Here is a 6,716-nt window from a genome sequence, read left to right as displayed (position 1 = left end):
AAAATTGGGCTTGCTCGGCCTGACCTGTAAAATGCCAAAGTATATATGGATTAGCTTAGATTGGGTGGGATAGCCCATATTGACAGCTCTAAGAATAAAAGATAATTCATTTTAGTCATTCCTTAATTCTTTTAAGTTTTGAATCACTTCAAATGGCAATAACTTAATCTCAATCGACCACATTCAATTGACTGTTGTAGTAATATTCAGCATTAAATATCTCAACAATTGGTTTAAATAGGAGGAGTTATGAATAGTGGGATACTGGGTATACTTTAATTTTATTGCTATTTAATGGGAGGGAATTGGAATGCTATTTTAGTTGGAAATTATCGATTTTTATGAAACTCTTTTTGACTATAGAGAGAATCCTTATGCAGTTAATAATGGTTAGTCATGAGATAATTCCTATTGTGATCATTTGAGTGGGATAATGCATGAAGATTAAAATTCTGTAAATAAATTAATTGCTCCAAAGTTGTTTAACATTAATGTTGGTGTGAGATGGTCCAATAGATTTAGGCATATACTTTAATATTTTTTTTAGTGTTTATTCCCTAGTCGATGTCTTCATTTAAAAGTTCAATTATGCTAAGCCATTCACAGATCAACTTATATGTGAATTTGAGTTTTATTAGAACAGAAATTTTTCATTGTTACTTTTAGTATTATAATTATTATTTTGAATAATTACTTCTTTGATAAAAAAAATAGTGAATATTCGGGTTATATAATGGGATGTGTAGTGAATCCTTTTACATACGAATAAGGTATATTTTATAAATTTAGACTTAACCTTAGACTTAAAATTTAGGAATACAAGATGTGACATAATAATAAGCACGAAATTAGGAGCTTGATTATAGCAACGTAATGAAATTTTGTTAGGTTAGAAGTAAAGTAATGTGAGTGCCTAGCAAATTTGGTTACTTATGAATATTGTATAATTGGTAGATGGGGAACGCTCTGAAACTTTGCGAAAGGGGAAGGAAAAATCTTGAGAATTATTGTAGGGGTTCTGCATTTAAGGTATGTTAAGACTTTTAAACTTCGTTGTAGAACGTTTTCCTAATTAAAAGACTAAAAGTGGAATAGACAATGGGTCAGGCGAAAGATGGGAGTTCTCGTATCAATGGTGTGACGGGCATTGGTACGAGTACCATGTTATTAAGGGAAACTTTATTACAGTCGTATGCGGATTGTGATCGAGAAAGCCAAAGAATATGGGCATAGCTAATATATGACTACTTTATTATGTGTGATTGTGTTTTTATTTGTACTCGTATAGTTGTGACAGTTGAGGTGGTTATGTATTATGTTGATATTTGATTAATTTACATGCACCATCATCCCCTTTATGTGAAATCATATTGTGCACATGCACTGGCATGAGGTAGAGTATAAGTCGAGCACGTGGAGATCGTCCGAGCGGAAGTTATTTGATTTTATGATAGTGCGTTAAGATAGTCCGCATAGACATGTGGAGATCGTCTGTGTCCGTATATGGACTTCGCAAGTCCCCCATGGATCATGAACTTTCGATGTAATTCCGAGGAGTATAATGTATATATGGTTAGATACTACTTGGCATCTGAGGCATAGCATTTCATGGTGTCACATTGCATTGCATCTCATTATATTGTTTATTCTTGTTGATTATGTGTTTTATTGGTGGTTATACATTACGTGAAGTTTTATTCTTTATTGATGAAACTTGACCGGTAAGTGTAATATAGACTTGTATAAGTAAAGAATTGTTTTTTTCTTATATAAATTCTCGTCACTACTTGTTCGTTGTCAGTCTATGTGATATACTAGGTACACGTATATATTTTATTTATTCTGTTGATTTTGCATTCAGAAAAGATTTATCTTACGGAAAAGGGCCTAAAATATCCTCGAAGTATTGGAAATGGTACAAAACTACCCTCCATCCATCTATTGGCTTCAAAATACCCTTTCCACCCACCTATTGGCTCAAAAATACCCTTGTTATCCACCTTTGGGTTCAAAATTGACCATTTATTTAGCGGTTTCATATTGAAACTATTTAAATATTTTTAAATTGGATATAATTTAATTTATTAATATCATTTATAAATCAACCCACTACCCACCCATTACTAATCAAGCTCCACCAATTAATATACCATTTCTAATTTCAAAATTGCCTTAAACATTACTAAAGCATGACAATTACCGATTTCTGAAAATGACATTCAAAATTATTTGAGTCCAAATTGAATCCCCAATTAAATTAAGGCTGAGCCTCTTATTTAGAAGGACACTTTCAATAGGATTAAGTTTCAAGCTTGAATTCAAAATTTATGATTAAAGGTAAAGAAGTAGCACCTCTCAAATTAATTTATGCACTTTTTAAAATATAATTTTATGAATATTTATTATTTGTTTTAAATATTAAAACTTTAATATATTATTTTCTAAAAAAATTACTATTAAGTAACATCACATAATTAAGGCGAGAGAATAATTAAGATGAACATAATAGACTTTTATGATTATCGGTAATTTTTATTTGGACATATTAATTATATTATGTGTCGATTGATGACTTGAATGTAAGATAATATAATTTTATAGACATTTTCGCCTTAAATTTTTAGAAACATTCATTGGTAGTAATTTTCCTTTTGTATATTAATAATTGGACGAATTTATTAATTGTGTATGGTCTAATTAGTAATGGTTGGGTTGTAGAATGGTTACCAAATTATATTAATAAGTTAAATTATAACAAATAGTTAAGCACCGTGTATTAAAAAATATTAAAATAGTTTAAATTTAAAATCGTTAAATAAGTTGTTAATTTTAAGCCTAAAGGTGGATGTGAAGGGTATTTTAGAGTCAATAGGTGGATGAAAAGGGTATTTTGGAGTCAATAGGTGGATGAAAGGTAATTTTGTACCACTTATGATACTTCAAGGGTATTTTAGGCCCTTTTCTGTTTATCTTATGTTTAGATTTGTTATTAGTTTGTATCATATTTAGAAGCTCTTGTACTTATCACACCAATGCTTGGGTGGTATATTCAGCTTCCACATTTTGTATTTATAAAGAACTTAGTGTTGGAGATTTTTACTTGTTGTTTACCTTTTACTTTATTAGTTAGTTTAAATTTGTAAAATATGTTGGGTTGACATATCTATTGGTTGGGAATATAGGTGTCATCACGACTTGTGAATTTGGATCGTGACACCACATCCAAGGTGTAGGCTCGGGTCGTGACAATCCTACTAACTTTTGTAATCTTTGGTTGATCTGTTCTTGATTTTATAATACGTTATCAGTAAGATTCTCTAATAACCAATTGAGTGTTATACATCAACAAATTTGTTTCAAATTAAAATTGTAGGGTTTTCATTTTTGTGCTACGAACATCAAGCGAGAAATAAGAATCATATATAATGAACGACTTTAATTCTTCAAAAATTTGAATTCTTTGGCACAAAGATGCAACTAATGGAAGTCAATTTAGGCAAGTGGTGACACCAACATGAAATAATTGATTCCCGGTATTTATGTTCTTTCGATTGCATTAAGGTTTAGTTTCTAATTAAAATTATATCTTTCTTTTTATCGAGATCCATGATGGTAAAATAATATCTATACTATTTGATGCCTTTGTATATCTTTTATGTTGTACTTTAATTGATTCAATAAACTAATGTGAGTTTTGCAATGAAAATTCTTACAATAGCAACTAAAATAAGTTTTTAACGGATTTACAAATAATAACCATACAAGTGTTAGTTTTTTATGAAAAATAACATGTTTCAGACAACATTTATGTGACTTGTTTTTTCACAAAAGTCTTGGCATTATTGTATATAGAAGTGTTCTAGTGTGGTGGATGCAATGAGATTTTATTTTATTTGGCAATATATGAAAAACTTTAATGCATCTAGAAAAATTATTGTCATGTTAAATATGTTATCCATGTATAACTAAATTTTCGCAATAAATGTACTCTCTAGTACTGTGATTATTTTTTCCAATACATTTAACCAAACATGCCATAAAATTATTCATTCTCCTCGCAGATGCTAAAACAGTTGTTGGTGGAGGGGAAAGAGAAGATAGGATCAGTAAACTGCCAGGAAATATTATGCATCATATCGTAGAGCTTCACCCTATTGAAGACACAGCAAAAACCAGTATTTTGTCCAAAAAATGGAGATACTTTCGGGCTAGGCTTCCAAATTTGTGGCTAAGCAGGGCCTTTTGGATGTATTTAACAACTCAACAAATTTTCAGAGAAAGAGTGAATACAATTCTTTTACAACATCTTGGAGATATTGAGAAGTTTCATCTTGTAAAATCAATATATTCGTCTTTATATGCACATACTGATGGATGATTGGTTTATGTCACTAGAAAAGGTGTGAAGGATTTATGCCTTTACATGCCAGATAATTGCACTTATAAAGTGTCGTCCTGTGTACTTAATTGTCCAACTCTGACACATTTGGAACTCTATAAGTGTTTGTTTAAACCACCAAAGACCTTTGTTTCTTCAAGCATCTAATACACGTTCGTCTGCAAAAGATAACCTTTGTATGAACCACTGAGTTTTATGCTATCAGTTATCCTATTCATGTCCATTGGTGGACTGTTATGCCACTCAATACTTGAACATTGTTGTCTCATCACAATTGGAACACTTGGTTGTTCATGGTTGTCCCTTTCTCGATCTAAATCTCTTTATGAGCTGCAAAGGCTTGAGAAAGTTACAACTTGAAATAGACGTAGTGCTGGATTGCGATCCAAATTCAAAACAGGACGAAAAATCAACTTTTGGGAAAGCTTCTTTTAAGCGTAGCAGCTACACTTGAGTTTCTCCAAATTGGTTTAAGTTGCCATGAAGTAAGCATATGACATATTCTTATACTTGTATATCTTATAGGATTTGTATTCATGTAGTTCTTATTTTTGTTGCTCTGAAGCTTTTGACGGCTGACACAATTTTTAAGTGGGGTCCTTTTGAGAGCTTGCAGAAGCTCTCATTAGGAATAGACTTGAAAAACTACATCAGACTACTTGCGCTCTACAGTTGATTAAGAGTTGCCCCAATTTGAGCATAATTCAGATTTTGGTAAGCATAGAAAATTATAATGTAATCATAACTTGATATATGTACTTCTTTGTAGTTGTGACTGCCAATTTGAATACCGGTTCCGCTCCTCTCTATGTTTTTTTGTCCTGGAATGCATCCACTAAGTAAGATAGGTTTATGTTGTATGTTTATGTAAGCACGAGCAGTTATAATTGATTACATATTTATTTTATACCATCAGGTATATTCTTCTTGTAATACTGAAACGGTATCGAAATATCTTGACAGATTCAATTACTTGCTTGGACCTGCAACTCAACAACCTCAAGTATGTCGCGATCAATTGTTATGAGTGCTCAGAAATTTAATTGCTTTTACAAAACTATTATTCGCTTGTGTTCCATATATGGTAAGGATGTGCATTGAGCAGAAAAAACCATTGATTCCAGAAATGAGAGCAAAGTCGACAAAAAGTTGATGTGTTTCCTCAAAGCTTCTCCTTCCATTTTCCGTATTAACAAATTCAGAACCACAACGTTCACGTCATATGTAATGGAATAAGTTTTTAGTATGTGCACTGTGTACACTGTTAGAATATGTGCGTCCATTATCAGTCAATGGACCAGGTCCATTGACACATAAATAAGGATATAGCAAAAATTAAATGCAGTTTAACAACAGAGGATTTTTACGCGGAAACTTCGTTGCTCAAGGGAGTAAAACCACGACCTATCTCACAGGATTTTCACAACCGTTTCACTAATCTTCAAAAGCAAAAGGAAATAAGTTACACAAAATGTGAGAAAAAGTTTTTAATCTCACCAACAAGCAATAATTCTATTACTTGATGAGCCTAAGTAGATGTTACTCTACCCACAAATCTATCACTCTAGACAACTTAAAATTTTCTAAGCAATCTCATAGACTGCCCATTAAACCACTTACCTACTAATGATTTATAATTTTCTAAGCAACACAAAGGTTGCCCACTAAATTAGTTCAACTAACTAACTTAGAATTTCATATCAAACCACACTGATTCCTTTATAGTTTTAGGATCAGTTTACAATGTAAAACCGAAAGAAAGTATTCCCAAACAACTACACAATGTTCACTTGAGCTTCTGTTGTTGTTGAATATTTATTCTTCTTGATTTTCTAGGCCTTTGCAAGAGTTCTTGTATGTGCTTTATCAAGTTGAAAAAACTAATTGTGAATATAGGGATGTTTTGTTTATGTAGAAAGGTCACAAAAAGTAAAACAATCTCATTGGCTGAGGATTCTGGCGCGTCTGCCACTGTTGGAGATTGTGCACCAACTTTTTGTACATTCTCCAGCTGGGAGCCAAAAAGAATATTGAGCCAAGAACCAGGTTCCTTCATAAGGTCCCTCGGTTTGTCAAATCATCAAAACTACAAATAACTTTTCCCCCTTTTTTGATGATGACAAGCATATTCACCAGTTACTCTATCAACAAGAATTCTTGGGGTAACTGGAGTTTCATCATCTCGAAGTTTTCAACTCATTAAAATATCAATATAGCATTTCCCCCCTTTTTGATGATGACGAAACATACACCAATACCTGCATTTCTTCCCCCTGTCGAGTAGACACACTCCTTTGTTTCCTACACCATGGACCAG

The sequence above is a fragment of the Solanum lycopersicum genome, chromosome 1 (assembly GCF_036512215.1).
Source record: "Solanum lycopersicum chromosome 1, SLM_r2.1".
Classification (NCBI taxonomy): domain Eukaryota; kingdom Viridiplantae; phylum Streptophyta; class Magnoliopsida; order Solanales; family Solanaceae; genus Solanum; species Solanum lycopersicum.
This window is presented reverse-complemented; position numbering follows the sequence as displayed.